Raw genomic sequence first — 19,103 nt, forward strand, 5'->3', positions numbered from 1 at the left:
TCTGCGTTTTGTGTTGAGACCATACTATATATAATTTGGACGCTAAGTCGCTTCAGAATCACGTCCGACTCTGCGACCCTACAGACTGCAGCCCACCGGCTCCTCTGTCCGTGGGATTTCCCAGGCATGAACACTGGAGTGGGTCCCCATTTTCTTCCCCAGGGGATCTTCCTGGCCCAGGGATCGAGCTTGTGTCTCTCCTGCCTTGGCAGCGGGTTCTTTACCTCTAGTTCCATCTGGGAGTGAGGTATTCTGCATTTTTCATGTAAGATTTTGCCCCAAGTATTTTTGTTTTCATGACGATCTTCCTTTCTTACTTAAATAGCTATGTAACGCCCAGCTCCACAGTCCCACACCCGACTCATGCGGTCATCCACTGTCGAGCTTGGCTCGCTTTCAAGTTCTTGCTGCTAAAATATTCTTGTGATGGTCTTCATTTAAGGTAATGTTCTTACGAGTTTTTCAACTCTGCTCCCCTCCCCTCCCCACCGAGCTGTTTCCGCTGCTCAAAATAGGCCCCCTGAGGTCAGGTGGGGCGGACATGACATCTGCCTGCCCAGCCACAGCGGGCACCCAGGGGCGCACCCCTGGGGATCCAGGTCATCAGACAAGCAGCACAGGAGTTTTACAATCCCCCTGCACCAGGGTCCTGCTGAGGGCACATTTCAGAGCCCGCGTCGGCGGAGGCAGCGCGGCCACCCCTGGCAGGGCCGCACCCCACTCACTCGCCGTGCATTCGGCCAGCTCCTTCCGTGCTGGTCAACAGCCCCGACCTGGAGACGCGCCCTGAGGGGCAGGTGGAGCCCCCCGGCCCTCCACAGCCCCTGCCCTGGGCCGTCGCCCCTACCCTGCCGTCCGCGACCCTGCCCCCAACTCTGGAGGCTTAGCTGAAGGTGGTTCACACCCACGGGATCCACGCGCTTTTACTTTCGTCTGGGGGTTTGGTATATTCAGAAGGTCATGCAGCCATCACCACGACCCAGTTAGAACGTTTCCGCCAAAAAGAAGCCCCACTTCCTCACCCATCCCTCCCCACTCCCCTCCTCCCAGCCCGGGCAACCCCTGAGCTGTGTGTAGACTCCCCGGTTCCCACTTCTCACACAGACGAAATCCCACGATACGGGCCCGGTGTCCTGCTTCTCCCACAGCACAGCGTCGAGGGCACCACGTGGAGCCGCCGTCGGCGCCTCATTCCTCTGTGGCCGAGGAATATTCCTCCGCACCGGTCACACATTTATCAGTTTATGGACATCGGTTATTTCCACCTCGGTTTCCTGAACAACGCTGCCGTAAACCTCTCTGTGCATGCTTTCATTTCTCTGGGATAAAAACCCGTGAGCGGAGGTGCTGGGTCATATGGTAACTATATTTGACATTTTAAGGAACTACCGAACTTCCCCGAGCCACTGGGGAGATCAATGTAGAAGTTCCTTAACAGACTAAAAACCGAGTCCCCACATGGTCCGGCACTCCCGCTCCTGGGGAAACATCCAGAAAACTTTAATTCAAAGATGCACGCACTCTGCTCATAGCAATGCTACACACTGTAGCCAAGACGCGGGAGCAGCCTGACGGCCCCGACGGGAACGGCCAGGGAAGGCGCGCGGCACGCACAGGGCACACTCGGCCTTCACGAAGAGTCAACTGCTCCTTGCAGCAACGTGGTGGACCAGAGCGCCGACGCGAAGCAAGTCAGGAAGAGCCAGCGCTGACGTGACATCACGGACCACTCAAGTCGCATCTGAAACAGGACACGAACTGACTCACAAAACGGAAACAGACTCACGGGACACAGAACAGACTTGCGGCTGTGGGCGGAGAGGAGGGAAGGACGGGAGCCCCGGGTCAGCAGCTGCAAACTATCCCATACAGGGCGGTAAACGAGGCCCTCCTGTGCAGCAGGGGAACCACGTTCACATCCCGTGACGCACCGCAACGGAGAAGAATATTTTACGGAAGACTGTGTGTGCGCGCGCGCGTGTGTAACTGAACCACTTTGCTGTACAGCACAAATTAACACACTGTAAATCAACTATAGTCCAATCAATTTCTTTTAACTGGCTGCACCGATTTACTTTCCCGAAAGGGCTGCCTGAGGGTTCCGAGCTCTCCACACCCTGGGCAGCACGGCGGTTACATCCTTTTGTCTATGGCTGTCCTAGTAGAGGTGACGTGGCATCCTGCTGCGCTTTCCATTTGCATTTCTCTGATGACTAATGACGCCAAGTATCTTTTCACATGTTTATCGGCCATTTGTATGTCTCCTTCAGAGAAATGTCTATTCAAATCCTGTGTCCATGTTTTAATTGAATATTTGTCTTTTTATTGTTGAGTTGTACAAGTTCTTTATATATTCTGTACCAGTCCTTTTTCAAATATGTTTTGCTAATATTTTCTCTCATTTTGTGGTATCTGCTCATTTCTTTGATGGTGTCCTTTGAAGCACAAAGGTTTTGATTTGGATGATGTCCAATTTGTTTCTTTTATTGCCTGGGCTTTTGGTGTCATGTCTAAGAAGCCATCACCCAACCCCAGGGCACAAAGATTTACTCCTGGGTCTTCCTAGCGGGGCTGTGTGCTTCTAGCTCCTACATCCAGGTCACAAAGCTGAGCTCATCTCCACGGATGTGTTCTGTGTGTGGCCTCCATTTGTTGCAAAGACTATTATTCCCCCACTGAGTTGTCTTAGTGCCCCTGTAAAATATCAACTGACCATAAATGTGCGGGTTATTCGTGTTCTCTGTTGCATTAACCTCTTTCCATGTGCCAACACCGCGCTGTCTTAATCACCATGTAAAGTACTGTTGGTTATGGGGGCGGGGCAGTGGTTGGCTGCGGCTGCCGCCCTGCAGGATGTGGGTTCCAGGACCAGGGATCACACCTGCGCCCTTCGGTGGAGTGCAGAGTCCTGTCCACTGGACCACCAGGGACAACTCCCTGTCGTTAAGTTTTTAATTAGACAGTGTGAGTCTTCCAAATTTGTTCTTTAATAAGATTGTCTTGGTTATTTCGGGTGTCTTGAGTTTCCATACAAATTTTAAGGTGTGCTTGTTTAAAAAAAGATTGCCATGTTCATTTCTATTAAAAAACAAGCCATCTGGGATTTTGACCGGGATGCACTGGATCTGCAGGTCAGTGTCAGGAGTATCTCCACCTTAACAACAGTCTCTATAGCGTCTTCCCTTTAAAATCTTCTGTAATCTCTTGCAACGTTCCCTTTCACTTTCCAGCATAAAGTCTTACACTTTCCTTAAATTTGTAGATATTGAGTCTCTTTAATACTGTGGTAGACGGACCTGCTTAATTTCATTTCCAAATTGTTCATTACTAATGAATGAATGCAGTAGATTTTCATGTATTGGTCTCATGTCCTGCCATATGCACCGGCTCACTAGTTCTGATACTGTGTGTGTGTGGTGTGCTGTGTATGGTACATACGTGGGATGTGTGTGTCGTATAGTCTGGGTGTGTGGGTGTGGTGTGGTGTCTGTGTGGTATAGTGTGTATGTGGTCTGTGTGTGTGTGTTTGGTGTGTATATATGGTGTATGTGTGTGTGGTATAGTCTGTGTGTGGTGTGTGTGGTGTGTGTGTGTGTGTATGTGTGGTGTGTGTGTGTATGTGTGGTGTGTGTGTGTGTGTATATGGTGTATGTGTGTGTGGTATAGTCTGTGTGTGGTGTGTGGTGTGTGTGTGTGTGTGTGTGGTGTGTGTGTGTGTGTGTGTGTGTGTGTGGTGTGTGTGTGTGTGGTGTGTGTGTGTGTATGAGTGTGGTGTGTGTGTGTGTGTGTGGTGTGTGTGTGTCTGTGTGTATGTGTGGTGTGGTGTGTGTGTGTGTGGTGTGTGTGTGTGTGTATGTGTGGTGTGTGTGTGTGTGGTGTGTGTCTGTGTGTATGTGTGGTGTGTGTGTGGTGTGTGTGGTGTGTGTGTATGTGTGGTGTGTGTGTGGTGTGTGTGTGTGTGTATGAGTGTGGTGTGTGTGTGTGTGTGTGTGCATGAGTGTGGTGTGTGTGTGTGGTATAGTCTGTGTGTGTGGGTGTGCTGTGGTGCCTGTGTGGTGTCCGTGTGGCGTGTGTACACGCAGCCTGTACACGCGGGCTTTTGTCAGACTCCCCCGCCGGCTGCAGGTGCGGGGCCGCCCCACCACGGTGCTCGGGGGAGGCAGCCCGGCTGGAGCCCCAGGATGCCCACTGCTTGCCACATGATGCCAACAAGTCGCTTTCTGAAACTCAAATTTCCTCAAATAAAAACTGGAGAAAATAATACCCACGTTTCAAAAGTGGTGTGAAAATGACAAGAATAAACTCGCCGGGTCTGCCTGGAGATGATGGTCACCTCCGGTGATCGGATCCGACCCCGGAGCCCTTCCACGGCCCGCGCGGCCTGTGCACCGCAGAGGCCTGGCCACGGGACGCGCGAGCGGAGCCGGAACCAGCCAGGGGCCGGCGCCGCGCTCCCCGGGCTCAGGCGGCCCCACCGACCAGCATCGGGGAAAGCCCGCCCGGGGGCCTAAAATTTAAGTCCAGGAAAAGGGGAGCAGAGGGGGAGGCCGGGCAGGGGGCCCCCAGGGGTGCGGTCACAGCCCGGTCAGAGGGGCTGGACCCAGACGGTAGCAGTCGGGACACCGGACGGGGTGGGTGGGGCCGTGCGTTCATTCAACACCGGCGGCTCACACCCTGCTCGCGCGGGGAGCGCACCGTAAGCTGAGCGTCACTAACCGCACACGAACGAGAGTGAAGGTACAGCTGTGAGGGACGCCAGGGGCCGCCCGGGCTGGCCAGTCTGTAGCGGGCGGTGTCTGGCCCACTCTGGGAGAGCAGGAATGCCTTCCTGAGGCTCTGGCGCTGAAGGGGCCTCCGTGCACAGAGCCCAGAGGAGCCCCGCACGGATGGAGGGGCCGCGGGACTGGACATGCAGGCCTGTGGCCACAGCAGGAGGGCTGTCTTTACCCACAGGGGAGTGGGAAGCAGCTGAAGGGTTTACGCATCCGCATAATATGATCAGTGATCAAGGGGTCAATCCAAGAAGATGATGTAACAGTTGTAAATACATGTGCACCCAATTTAGGAGCGTTTCAATATGTAAGGCAAATACTAACAACCAAAAAGAGAAACTGACAGTAACACAATAAGAGTGGGGGACTTCAATACCCCACTTTCAATAATGGACAGATAATCCAGACAGAAAAGTAATAAGGAAATACAGGCCTTAAATGATGCATTAGACTATATGGACTGAAGGTCTTATTGCAAAATTCAGACTTAAATTGAAGAAAGTAGGAAAACCATTATGCCATTCATGTATGACCTAAATCAAATCCCTTATGATTATTCAGTGGAAGTGACAAATAGATTCAAGGGATTAGATCTGATAGAGTGCCTGAAGAACTATGGATGGAGGTTCATAACATTATACACGAGGCAGGGGTCAAAACCATCCCCAAGAAGAAGAAATGCAAAACGGTAAAATGGCTGTCTGAGGAGGCCTTACAAATAGCTGAGAAAAGGAGAGAAGCGAAATGCAAAGGAGAAAAGGAAAGATATTCCCATCTGAATTCAGAGTTCCAAAGAACAGCAAGGAGAGATAAGAAAGGGTTCCTAAGTGAACAATGCAAAGAAATAGAGGAAAACAATAGAATGGAAAAGACTAGACATCTCTTCAAGAAAATTAGAGATACCAAAGGAACATTTCGTGCAAAGACGTGCACGATAAAGGCCAGAAATGGTATGGACCGAACAGAAGCAGAAAACAGTAAGAAGTGGCAAGAATACACGGAAGAATTGTGTACAATACAAAAAAAAAAAAAAAAGTTTAATGATCTGGATAACCACCATGGTGTGATCATTCACCCAGAGCCAGACATCCTGGAATGTGAAGTCAAGTGGGCCTTAGGAAGCACCACTATGAACAAAGCTAGTGGAGGCGATGGAATTCCCACTGAGCTATTTCAAACCCTAAAAGATGATGCTGTTAAAGTGCTGCACTCAATACACCAGCAAATTTGGAAAACTCAGACTGGAAAAGGTCAATTTTCATTCCAATCCCAAAGAAGGGCAGTGCCAAAGAATGTTAAACTACCACACAATTGCACTCATCTCACACGCTAGCAAAGTAACGGCTCAAAATTCTTCAAGCTAGGCTTCAACAGTATGTGAATTGAGAACTTCTAGATGTACAAGCTGGATTTAGAAAAGGCAGCGGAATCAGAGATCAAATTGCCAACATCCATTGGATCACAGAAAAAGCAAGGGAATTCCAGAAAAACACGTATTTCTGCTTCATAGACTACGCTAAAGCCTTTGAATGTGTGAATCACAACAAACTGGAAAATTCTTAGAGAGATGGGAATACCAGACCACCTTACCTGCCCCCTGAGAAACCTGTATGCAGGTCAAGAAGCAACAGTTAGAACCGGACATGGAACAACGGACTGGGTCAAAACTGGGAGAGGAGTGTTCACTGTCACCCCGCTTATTTAACTTCTATGCAGAGGACATCGTGCGAAATGCCAGGCTGGATGAATCACAAACTGGAGTTAAGACTGCCGGGAGAAATACCAACAACCTCAGATATGCAGATGACACCACCCTTATGGCAGAAAATGAAAAGGAAATAAAGAGCGTCTTGATGAAGGTGAAAGAGGAAAGTGAAAAAGCTGGCTTAAAACTCAACATTCAGAAAACTAAGATCATGGCATCCGGTCCCATCACTGCATGGCAAATAGATGGGGAAACAATGGATACAGTGACAGACTATTTTCCTGGGCTTCAAAATCACTGTGGATGGTCACTGAAGCCATGAAATTAAAAGACGCTTGCTTTCTGGAAGAAAAGCTATGACCAATGTGCTGCTGCTGCTGCTAAGTCGCTTCAGTCGTGTCCAACTCTGTGCGACCCCATAGACGGCAGCCCACCAGGCTCCCCCGTCTCTGGGATTCTCCAGGCAAGAACACGGGAGTGGGTTGCCATTTCCTTCTCCTATGACCAACTTAGACAGCATATTAAAAAGCAGAGATACCACTTTTCCAACAAAAGTCTGTATAGTCAAAGCTATGGTTTTTCCAGTAGTCATGTATGGATGTGAGAGTTGGACCATATAGAAGGCTGAGCACCGAAGAATTGATGCTTTTCAACTGTGGTGTTGGAGAAGACTCTTGAGAGTTCCTTGGACTGCAAGGAGATCAAACTAGTCAATCCTAAAAGAAATCAACCCTGAATATTCATTAGAAGGACTGATGCTGAAGCTCCAATACATTGGCCACCTGATGCAAAGAACTGACTCACTGGAAAAGACCCTGATGCTGGGAAAGATTGAAGGCAGGAGGAAAAGGGGATGACAGAGGATGAGATGGTTGGATGGCATCACCGACTCGATAGACACGAGTCTGAGCTCCAGGAGTGGGCGATGGACAGGGAGGCCTGGCGTGCTGCCGTCCACGGGGTCGCAAAGCGTTGGACACGACTGAGCGACTGGACAACAGTAACATAGTGCACGCCGTCCGGAAGCAGCGGACACGCGTTCTTCTCAAGTGCACACGGAACACGCTCCAGGACTGACCACATGCTGGGCCAAAAGGCGAGACTCGGCGAATTTAAGAAAACTGAAATCATAGCAAGCATCTTTTCAGATCATGACATTATGAGATTAGAAATAAACTACAAGAAAAAATATTAAACCAAACAAGTGGAAGCTAAACAACATGCTACCAAACAACCAGTGGATCCCTGAGGAAATTAAGGAGCAAATCAAAAATACCTAAAGACAAGTGAGAACAATACTCCAAAGCCTACGGGCTGCAGCAGAAGCGGTTCTGAGAGTGACGTTTACAGCAACGCAAGCACCTCGGGAAGCAGGAACGCTTTCAAAGGAGCCGCCTGCGTTTACACCTGAAACACCCGGAGAAAGAACAAGCGGAGCTCACGTTCGTGGAAGGAAATAAATCATGAAGATCAAAGCGGAAATAAATGAAAGAGAGACAGAAACAACGGCCAAGATCAGTGAAACTAAAAGCTCATTCTTTGAACAGATAAACAAAATTGATAAACTTTTAGCTAGATTCATCAAAAAAAAAGGGAAAGGACTCAAATCAATAGAATGGTAAATGAAAAAGGAGAGGTTACAGCCCACACCACAGAACCATCAAGGGTTATAAGAGACCACTAGCAACCGTGTGCCAACCTGGGGGAGGTGGGCAAATTCTCAGAAAGGTACAGCCTCCCAAGATGGAGTCAGGAAGAAAAAGAGAATATCAACAGACCAGTCACAAGCACAGAAACTAACTGTGATTTTAAAAACTTCCAACAAACAAAAGTCCAGGATGTGATGGCATCACAGGCGAACTCCAGCGAACGTTTAGAGAAGGACTAACACTCACCCGTCTGGAGCTGTCCCAGAACGCTGCAGGAGGAGGAGAGCTCCCAAACCCATTCTATGAGGCCGCAATCACCCTGATGCCAAAACCAGACAAAGATATCACAAAAAAGAAAATTACAGGCCAGTATCACTGACGACTACAGACACAAAAATCCTTAACAAAACACTACCAAGCTGAATCCAACAGCATTAGAAGGACCACACGCTACGACCAAGTGCGATTTATCCCAGGGACGCAAGGGCTCTTCAGTGTCTGCAAATCAATCAGTGTGATACAGCACATTAACAAATTTGAGAATAAAAACCATATGATCACCTCAATAGATGCAAAAAAAGCTTTGGGCAAAATTCAGCACCCATTTATGATAAATACTCTCCAGAAAGCGGGAGAGGAAACCTACCTCAACACAATGAAGGCCGTACATGATAAACCACAGCTGACATCATGCTCAAAAGTCAAAAGCTGAGAGCATTTCCTCTAAGAGCAGGAACAAGACAAGGACGACCACTCTCACCACTTTTATTCAACACAGTTTTGGAAGTCCTAGCTATGGCAACCAGAAAAAGAAAAAGAAATAAAGAGAATCCAAATTGGAAAAAAAGTTAAACTGTTGCTGTTTGCAGATGACATGATACTATATGTAGAAAATCCTGAAAATGCTGCCAGGGCATCACCGCAGCTCAGCGATGGATTTGGTAAAGTTACAGGTTACAAAACTAATACTCAGAAATCTCTTTCATTTTTATACACTAACAATGAAAGGAACAGGCGTTAGGGAGCCAAGTCCATTCACCATTACATCAAAGAGAACAGAATACCCACAAATAAACTTACCTAAGGACACTAAGTGCAATCTTTCGGACTCAGTCTGAAAACTATAAGATGCTGATGAAAGAAGGCAAAGAAGACAAAAAGAGTTGGACAGACATGCCATATTTGTGGACTGGTGCATTCAATATTGTCAAAAAGACCATCAGCCAAGGCTATCTACAGTGCAATCTCTATCAAATTACCAGTGGCATTTTTCACAGAACTAGAACAAAAAAATCTTAAAATGTGTATGGAAACACAAAAGACCCCTGAACAGCTGAAGCAATCTTGAGAAAATAAAAAATGGAATCAGGCTCCCTGACTTCAGACTGTACTACAAAGCTGCAGTCATGAAACGGCATGGTACTGGCACAAAGCAGAAATGTAGACCCACAGGACAGGACAGAAAGCCTCTCAGAGGTAAACCCGCTCATCTACGGGCAATTAATCAACAAAGGAGGCGCATCTACACGACGTTGGAAAGAGTCTCTTCAACAAATGGTGCTGGGAAACTCGGACAGCTACATGCAAAGAAGTGCAGGCAGATCATTCTTTAACAGCACACACGAGAATAAGCTCAACACGGATTAAAGACCAGAGTGTGAGAGCAGACACTGCAAAACCCCTGGGGAGACACAGGCAGAACACTCTTCGACATAAATCACAGCAATCTTTTTCTGACAAAAACGTGGTCTGACAAAACGTGGTCCACTGGAGAAGGGAACAGCAAAGCACTTCAGGTTCTTGCCTTGAGAACCCCATGAACAGATGAAAAGGCAAAAAGATAGGACACTGAAAGAGGAACTCCCCAGGTTGGTAGGTGCCCACTATGCTTCTGGAGATCAGTGGAGAACTAACTCCAGAAAGAAGGAACAGACGGAGCCGAAGCAAAAACAACACCCAGTTGTGGATGTGACTGGTGATAGAAGCAAGGTCCGATGCTGTGAAGAGCAATATTGCATAGGAACCTGGAATGTCAGGTCCATGAATCAAGGCAAATTGGAGGTGGTCAACCAGGAGATGGCAAGAGCGAATGTCGACATTCTAGGAATCAGCGAACTAAAATGGACTGGAATGGGTGAATTTAACTCAGATGACCATTATATCTATTACTGAGGGCAAGAATCCCTTAGAAGAAATGGAGTAGCCATCATGGTCAACAAAAGAGTCCAAAATGCAGTACATGGATGCAATCTCAAAAATGACAGAATGATCTCTCTTCATTTCTAAGGCAAACCATTCAATATCACAGTATCCAAATCTGTGCCCTCCCTAACCACTAATGCGGAAGAAGCTTAAGTGGATCAGTTCTATGAAGACCTACAATGCCTTCTACAACTAACACCAAAAAAAAAAAAAGATGTCCTTTTCATTATACGGGACTGGAATGCAAAAGGAGGAAGTCAAGAGATACCTGGAGTAACAGGCAAATTTGGCCTTGGAGTACGGAATGAAGCAGGGCAAAGGCTATTAGAGTATTGCCAAGAGAATGCACTGGTCATAGCAAACACCCTTTTCCAACAACACAAGAGACAAGTCTACACATGGACATCACCAGATAGATAGTCAAAACCAAAACCAGATTCATTATATTTTTTGCAGCCAAAGATGGACGCTGTATACAGTCAGCAAAAACAAGACCGGGAGCTGACTGTGGCTTAGATCATGAACTCTTCATCACAAAATTCAGACTTAAACTGAAGAAAGTGGGGAAAACTACTAGGCCATTCAAATATGACCTAAATCAAATCCTTTACGATTACACAGTAGAAGTGAGAAATAGATTCAAGGGATTAGATCTGATAGAGTGCCTGATGAACTATGGACAGAGGTTCGTGACATTATACAGGAGACAGGGATCAAGACCATCCCCAAGAAAAGGGACTGCAAAAAGGCAAAATGGCTGTCTGAGGAGGCCTTAAAAATAGCTGAGAAAAGAAGAGAAGCAAAAAGCAAAGGAGAAAAGGAAAGATATGCCCATTTGAATACAGAGTTCCAAGAAATAGCAAGGAGAGATGATAAAACCTTCCTCAGTGATCAATGCAAAGAAATAGAGGAAAACAATAGAGTGGGAAAGACTAGATATTTCTTCAAGCAAATTAGAGATACCAAGGGGACATTTCATGCAAAGATGGCACAATAAACAGAAATGATATGGACCTAACAGAAGCAGAAGATATTAAAAAGAAGTGGCAAGAATACACAGAAGAACTATACAAAAAAGAGCTTAATGACCTAGATAACCATGATGGTGTGGTCACTCACCCAGAGCCAGACATCCTTTAGTGTGAAGTCAAGTGGGCCTCAGGAAGCATCACTATAAACAAAGCTAGTAGAGGTGATGGAATTCCAGCTGATCTATTTCAAATCCTAAACGATGGTGTTGTTAAAATGTTGTACTCAATATGCCAGCAAATAAGAAATCTCAGCAGTGGCCACAGAACTAGAAAAGGTCAGTTTTTATTCCAACCCCAAAGAAGGGCAGTGCCAAAGAATGTTCAAACTACCACACAATTGCACTCATTTCACATGCTAGCAAAGCAATGCTCAAAATTCTCCAAGTTAGGGTTCAATAATATGTGAACTGAGAACTTCCAGATGTTCAAGCTGGATTTAGAACAGGCAGACGAACCAGAGATCAAATTGCTAACATCCCTGGATCATAGAAAAAGCAAAGAATTCCAGAAAAACATCCACCTCTGCTTCATTGACTACACTTAAACCTTCAACTGTATGAATCACAACAAATTGTGGAAAATTCTTCAAGAGATGGCAATACCAGACCACCTGACCTGCCTCCTGAGAAATCTGTATGCAGGTCAAGAAGCAACAGTTAGAACTGGACATGGAACAACAGACCAGTTCTAAACCAGGAAAGGAGTATGTCAAGGCTGTATATTGTCACTCTGCTTATTTAACTTATATGCTGAGTACATCATGCAAAATGCCAAGCTGGATGAATCATAAACTGGAATCAAGACTTCCAGGAGAAATATCAACAACCTCAGATATGCAGATGACACCACCCTAATGCCAGAAAGCCAAGAAGAACTAAAGAGCCTCTTGGTGAAGGTGAAAGAGGAGAGTGAAAAGCTGGCTTAAAACTCAACATTCAGAAAACTAAGATTATGGCATCCAGTTCCAACACTTCATGGCAAATAGATGAGGGGAAAAATGCATACAGTGACAGACTTTATTTTCTTGGGCTCCAAAATCACTGCAGATGGTGACTTCAGCCATGAAATTTAAAGACACTTGCTCCTTGGAAGAAAAGCTATGACCAACCTAGACAGCATATTAAAAAGCAGAGACATTACTTTGCCAATAAAGGTTCGTCTAGTCAAAGCTATGGTTTTGCCAGTAGTCATGTATGGATGGTGAGAGTTAGACCTTCAAGAAGGCTGAGCACCAAAGAATTGATGCCTTTGAACTGTGGTGTTGGAGAAGACTCTTGAGAGTCCCTTGGACTGCAAGGAGATCAAACGAGTCCATCCTAAAGGAGAGGATGACCCTGAATGTTCATTGGAAGGACTGATGCTAAAGCTGAAACTCCAATACTTTGGCCACCTGATGTAAAGAGCTGACTCACTGGGAAAGACCCTGATGCTGGGAAAGATTGAAGGCAGGAGGAGAAGGGGGTGACAGAGAATAAGATGGTTGGATGGCATCATCGACTCAATGGACGTGGGTTTAAGGAAATTCAGGGAGATATAGGACGGTGAAGCCTGGCGTGCTGCAGTGCATGGGGTCGCAAGGAGTCAGACATGACTGAACAACAAGTATCTTTTTAAACCTGCCTCCCAAAATAATGGAAATAAAACCAAATTAAAAAAAAAAACAAAAACAAATGAGAGGGTGCTCTCCGCCTCTTCTGAGTCTGTGTCAGAAGATTCCTCTGTCCCTTTCTCACTTTAATAAAACTCTGCTTCATAAAAGCTCTTGAGTGATCAAGCCTGGTCCCTGGTCCCAAAGCTCAGCCTTCTTCGGAGATCACGGATCCGACACCATTCACCGAAAGCTACCCTCCTGGGGCTCGTCCGGGATCCTCGGGACGAGGTAAGAACACTCGGAGCTCCAGCCCCTCGGCTTCCTCAGTGTACGCGTTCTCGGCTTTGCTCAACTGCCTCTCCAGTGTGCTTCTGTGAATGGACGACATGCCCTGCATGAAGCAGGTGATGAGCCCTGCCCTGCGGTTTCGCAGTGCCTCGTCATGACTGAAGGCAGCCCTCAAAAGGGAGCCTTGTCGGGGCTCATACCGACCTGCCAAGGCCAAGAGACACCCAATGTCCCTGCGAGGGGGGCGGCCAGAGATGGGCGAGGCGTGTGGAGTGAACTTTCCTTTCTTGGTCACCTTTTCCTGGTCTCTTTGACCATTTCACTTGATGACATAAATCACAGCAAGGTCCTCTATGACCCACCTCCTAAAGTAACGGAAATAAAAACAAAAGTAATCAAGTGGGACCTGATTAAACTTAAAAGCTTTTGCACAGCAAAGGAAACTACAAGCAAGGTGAAAAGATAACCATCAGAATGGGAAATAATAATAGCAAATGAAACAACTGACAAAGGATTAATTTCCATTAATTAATATTAATATTAATTAATAGACATTTCTCCAAAGATGACACAAAGATGGCCCAGAGGCGCATGAAAGGGGTCACCATCACCGGTTATTAGAGAAATGCAAGTCTAAACTACAGCGAGGCATCACCGCGCTCCCATGAGAATGGTCATCCTCAGCAAGTCCACGAGCAATGCTGCAGCAGAGTAAAGAGGAGGGAACCCCCTCACACTGTTGGGGAGACTGTAAATTGGCACAGCCACCGGGAGAACAGTAAGCAGGTCCTTAAAAAGCCGAAAATAGAGCTGCCCTATGACCCAACCCCACTCCTGTGCGCGTATCCAGAGAACAGCGTGGTCCAAAGGGATGCGTGCTCCGCTGTGGCCACTGCGGCACCGTTCACAGAAGCCGGGACGGGGAGCCACCTGGACATCCATCAACAGAAGAATGGATGGATGTGCTACATACATACAGTGGAGCATTACTCAGCCGTTGAAAGGCATGGAATCCTGCCATTTGCAGCAAAGTGGATGGACCTAGAGAGTGTCATCCTGAGAGAAGTCAGTCAGACAGAGAAAAAGAAATATCGCGTGACACCCCTTATATGCAGGAGTTATTTACAAAACAGAAACAGTCTCAGAGACTTAGAGAATGAACTTACGGTCGCCAGAGGGAGAGACGGGAAAGGGGTATTAGGGAGTTTGGGATGGACATGCACACACCGCCATATTTAAATTGGATAACCAATACGGACCTCCTGTACAGCCCAGGGAACCCGCTCAATGTCACGTGGCAGCCTGGGTGGGAGCGGAGTTTGGGGGAGAATGGGTACACGTGTATGTATGGCTGAGTCCCTTTGCTATGCATCTGAAACTATGACAACATTGTTAATTGGCTACACTCCAAAATAAAGGGCTAAAAAAAAAACAGCCAACGTGAATGTCTTGTCATCCAGGTTCTTATGAAAGATCAAAGACCTCGTTCCCGGAGGTCACTGGGGGAGAGTGCTGCTGGGAGGGGGCAGGGCCTGTGGGTGGCTCCTGGGCCCAAGGACTCGGCTGCCCAGACAGCGGGGGAACGAGGCCCATGGGAGAAGGCAGGCGGCACCCGGCCCGACCAAAGCCCTGGGGTCCTCCCCGTGGGCCTGCCCCACAGCCGGGGGGTCTGCACACTCTCCCCTCCGCTCCCCGCGCCCCCAGCCCAGCCCGCCCCATGACAGCTGTCTCCTGGAGGCGGCCAGGGCCCTGCCCTCGTTCTGACGCCCACACGGCAGCTGGGTGAAGCCCCGGCACAGCCGTCCATGCTCGGAATCACGGCCCGGCCGGCCTGGGCCCAGCAGCTCCTTCCAAGCCATTCCCGTCGCCTCTGCCTCCACCACCAGTCCCGCCACGGCGGCCACAAGCCGCCGGCAAGCTCCGACCCTCGGCCTGGACACGCATGCTCAGGCGCTCAGTTGTGTCCGACTCTTCGCGGCCCCAGGGGCTGTGGCCCCCGGGGCTCCTCTGTCCACGGGACGCTCCGGGCAAGGACCCTGGGGTGGGTTGCCGCGGCCGCCTCCGGGGGGCTCTCCGACCCAGGTCTCTTACGTCTCCTGCACTGACAGGCAGGTTCTTACCACCACTGGCACCTGGGGACCCCCCTGAAATCTCCTTAGCTTCTTGGCCCCCGGGCTCACGTCCCACCAAGGCCCATCCTGCCAGCGAACCCCCCAGGGCCCTGCACCCCCGTTCCTCTGTCTCGTTGTGAGACTCACCCTGCAAAACACCGGCCCCACCCGGAACAGACTCTGGCAGCCCCAGTTCACGGGTGACCCCAACGCGCGGCGTGAGGGCGGGCGGGGCCCGGGTGGAGCCCCCATGGGCGCAGCCAGTGCCTGAGAGGCGGCCCTTGCTGAGCCCTCCTCCACAGGACCCAGGCGCCTGGGTGGGGGGGGGTGCCCTGACCCCCACTGCCCGCCTCCAGGCTCCGGGTTCTCGGAAATCGTCCCGCAGCTGACCCCAGCCCTGCCCGGCAAGCAGTCTGCACGGGGCTTCCCAGCCCAGCGCTCAGCCCTCGCGCCCCCCGCAGCCCCCTGTTCACACTGGGGTTGCCTGCTGCCTCCTCGCTCCTCCTAGGAGACCTGAACAGCCGCCTGCCCAGGCCAGCCCAGGCCCGGCTCTCTGTCTCACTCTCGCCCCAGTCCCCCTCTGACCCCCTGGGTGCCACCCACCCTTACAACGCTGTGAAGAGAGGCCACCGAGCCCCGAGGGCACGTGTGCCTGTCATGTGGGACTCCCCGCGACGGCCCCCTGCACGCAGTGCCCTGGTTTCGGCCACGACACTGACCCTCTGTTTCCCTCAAGCCCCGTCTCTCCCAGGCCTCAGTGACCCCGCTGACAGGGCCAGGGTGAGGAGACAAAGCAGGCGATTAAGTTCCCTGATTCCACTAGGGAGCTGTAACTAGGAAAAGGTATGAGAGACCCCTGTAAGTTAGTGATCACTCAAGAGAGCAGGCTTGCTTCACGGTAAAACCAAGCTGACTCGATCAGCAACATAACCATGCAACAGGAGCACAAGACACGCCCCAAACAGTAAAAGCCCCACCCCACCCAGTGAGCTCGGAAACGCATGATCTCTAGCCCATGCTAAAAGATGATGCTGTGAAAGTGCTGCACTCAATATGCCAGCAAATTTGGAAAACTCTATAGTGGCCACAGGACTGGAAAAGGTCAGGTTTCATTCCAACCCCAAAGAAAGGCAATGCCAAAGAATGCTCAAACTACCGCACAATTGCACTCATCTCACATGTTAGCAAAGTAATGCTCAAAATTCTCCAAGCCAGGCTTCAACAGTACGTGAACCATGAACTTCCAGATGTTCAAGATGGATTTAGAAAAGGCAGAAGAACCAGAGATCAAACTGCCAACATCCGTGGGATCATCGAAAAAGCAAGAGAGTTGCAGAAAAACATCTACTCCTTTATTGACTATGCCAAAGCCTTTGACTGTGTGGATCATAATAAACTGTGGAAAATTCTGAAAGAGATGGGAATATCAGATACCACCTGACCTGCCTCTTCAGAAATCTATATGCAGGTCAGGAAGCAACACTTAGAACTGGACATGGAGCAACAGACTGGTTCCAAATAGGAAAAGGGGTACATCAAGGCTGTATATTGTCACCCCTCTTATTTAACTTATATGCAGAGTACATCATGAGAAATGCTGGGCTGGAAGAAGCACAGGCTGGAATCAAGATTGCCGGGAGAAATATCAATAACCTCAGATATGTAGATGACACCACCCTTATGGCAGAAAGCAAAGAACTAAAGAGCCTCTTGATGAAAGTGAAAGAGGAGAGTAAAAAGTTAGCTTAAAACTCAACATTCAGAAAACGAAGATCATGGCATCTGGTCCCATCACTTCATGGCAGATAGATGGGGAAACAGTGACACACTTTATTTTCGGGGCTCTAAGATCACTGCAGATGGTGACTGCAGCCATGAAACTAAAAGATGCTTGCTCCTTGGAAGAAAAATTATGAGCAACCTAGATAGCATGTTAAAAAGCAGACACACTACTTTGCCAACAAAAGTCCATCTACTCAAAGCTATGGTTTTTCCAATAGTCATGTACAGATGTGAGAGTTGGACTATAAAGAAAGCTGAGCACCGAAGAACTGATGCTATTGAACTGTTGTGTTGGAGAAGGCTCTTCAGAGTCCCTTGGACTGCAAGGAGATCCAACCAGTCCATCCTAAAGGACATCAGTCCTGAATACTCATTGGAAGGACTGATACTAAAGCCATAACTCCAATACTTTGGCTACCTGATGCGAAGAACTGACTCATTGGAAAAGACCCTGATGCTGGGAAAGATTGAAGGTGGGAGGAGAAGGGGACGACAGAGGATGAGATGGTTGGATGGAATCACCAACTCAGTGGACATGAGTTTGAGCAAACTCCGGGAGTTGGTGATGGACAGGGAGGCCTGGCATGCTGCAGTCCATGGGGTTGCAAACAGTCAGACAGGACTGAGTGACTGAACTGAACTGAAGACGTGCTCTCTGCTTACATGACAACAGTTTAGGGGACCTTCCTGGTGGCCTGCTGGTTAAGAATCCACCTTCCAGTGCAGGGGATGTGGGTTCAATCTCTGGGCGGGGAACTAAGATCCCACGGGGAACTAAGGCCACACGCTGAGCCAAGTGCTCTGGAGCCGGGGCTCCACAGCAAGAGAAGCAACACACGGAACCAAGAAGCCCTGCGAGCTGCAGCCAGAGGGGAGTCCAGGCGATGCAGCAACGAGCCTGCTGGCCGCAGTGAAGGCCCAGCAGCAGCAGCAGCAGCTACAGAAAGGAGCTCCCGCACCGAACCTGAAAGAGTGTCTCCACCGCGCCTGCCCCGGCCTGACCGTGAGGGACAAGAAAGCGCCCTTGTCCGACCTGGAGCAGGAGCTGACACTAGAGGCTTGATGGCCACTCCAGGATGAAGAGGGAGGCGGTCTTCTCCCCTCCCCACTTTCCCTCTGATTATAACACCAGCCCCTGAGTTCTTGGGGGCACGGCACCCTCGCGTCCATCTGCTTGTCAGCCTCACAAGCATCCTATTCTAATAAACCACTTCTCATCGCTCCCCGGGCTGAGACGGGAAGACCCCGAGTCCTCAGAGCTCCCAAAATGCCATCCACGTCCCACCGTGACCTCCCCCACCCAGACCTGCTGCACACCCGCCCCCAAGGCAACCTTCCAGAATGTAAATCTGGCCATGCCACCTTCAGACGCAGCCCATCCAGAGGAGCGGAGCTGCCCAGGGCATGGCCTTTAGGCTCCCAGCCTGCCCTCCAACTCGCCGCAGTCCCGCCGGCCCCAGCATGGCCTGCGGTCACCAGGGCAGGGCCATGCTCTGCCCATCCTGGCGGCCTTCACACTGCGGCAGGGGTGGGCAGCGGCCCCCTGAGCCTGAGACACTCCATCTCTGGTCCTCGGGGAAAGACCCCTGCAACCCCACCCTGGCGGGGTCACCCCGCCTGGCAGACAACGGGCACGTGCGGGACGAGGGGAGAACAGATGGGCACCCAGCCCTCGGTCACAGGCCCCCGAGCTGGGCCCAGGGGCGCCCCCCCCACGATGGGGGCAACGGGCCTGCAGAGCCCGTCCGGACCAGGGTGGGGGGCACCCAGAGGGCAGCAGGGTGGGACCACCCGACAGCCTGACCCGGGGCGGGAGGGCTGCTCTGCCATGTGGCCTCCTGGGCCGGGAGCCGACGCCAGGATGGACGCTGCTGCCCCTGCTGAGCTCCGGAGGCCGCCCTCGTCCAAGTCGTCAGCACCCCACCCCACCCCCGTGTCTCCTCCAGAATCAAGTTCAGAAAACAAAGTGGGG

At 49.8% G+C, this 19,103-nt stretch overlaps 1 protein-coding gene across 4 annotated transcripts in view; it reads right to left on the reverse strand.

Moving 5' to 3' along the window:
- SYT2 (synaptotagmin 2) overlaps positions 1-19,103 on the reverse strand; it is an 87,084-nt gene that overhangs the window by 9,288 nt on the left and 58,693 nt on the right. Inside the window, exon 1 of one of the 4 annotated variants that reach the window (XM_044942607.2) lies at positions 1,101-1,236. The exons of the other annotated variants lie outside the window; for them this stretch is intronic. The gene's annotated coding sequence lies outside the window, so the exon portion shown is untranslated. Of the gene's footprint in view, positions 1-1,100; positions 1,237-19,103 lie in introns of those variants that run through there. 4 annotated transcript variants of the gene reach the window in all.

Source organism: Bubalus bubalis, chromosome 5 (genome assembly GCF_019923935.1).
Source record: "Bubalus bubalis isolate 160015118507 breed Murrah chromosome 5, NDDB_SH_1, whole genome shotgun sequence".
Taxonomy (NCBI): domain Eukaryota; kingdom Metazoa; phylum Chordata; class Mammalia; order Artiodactyla; family Bovidae; genus Bubalus; species Bubalus bubalis.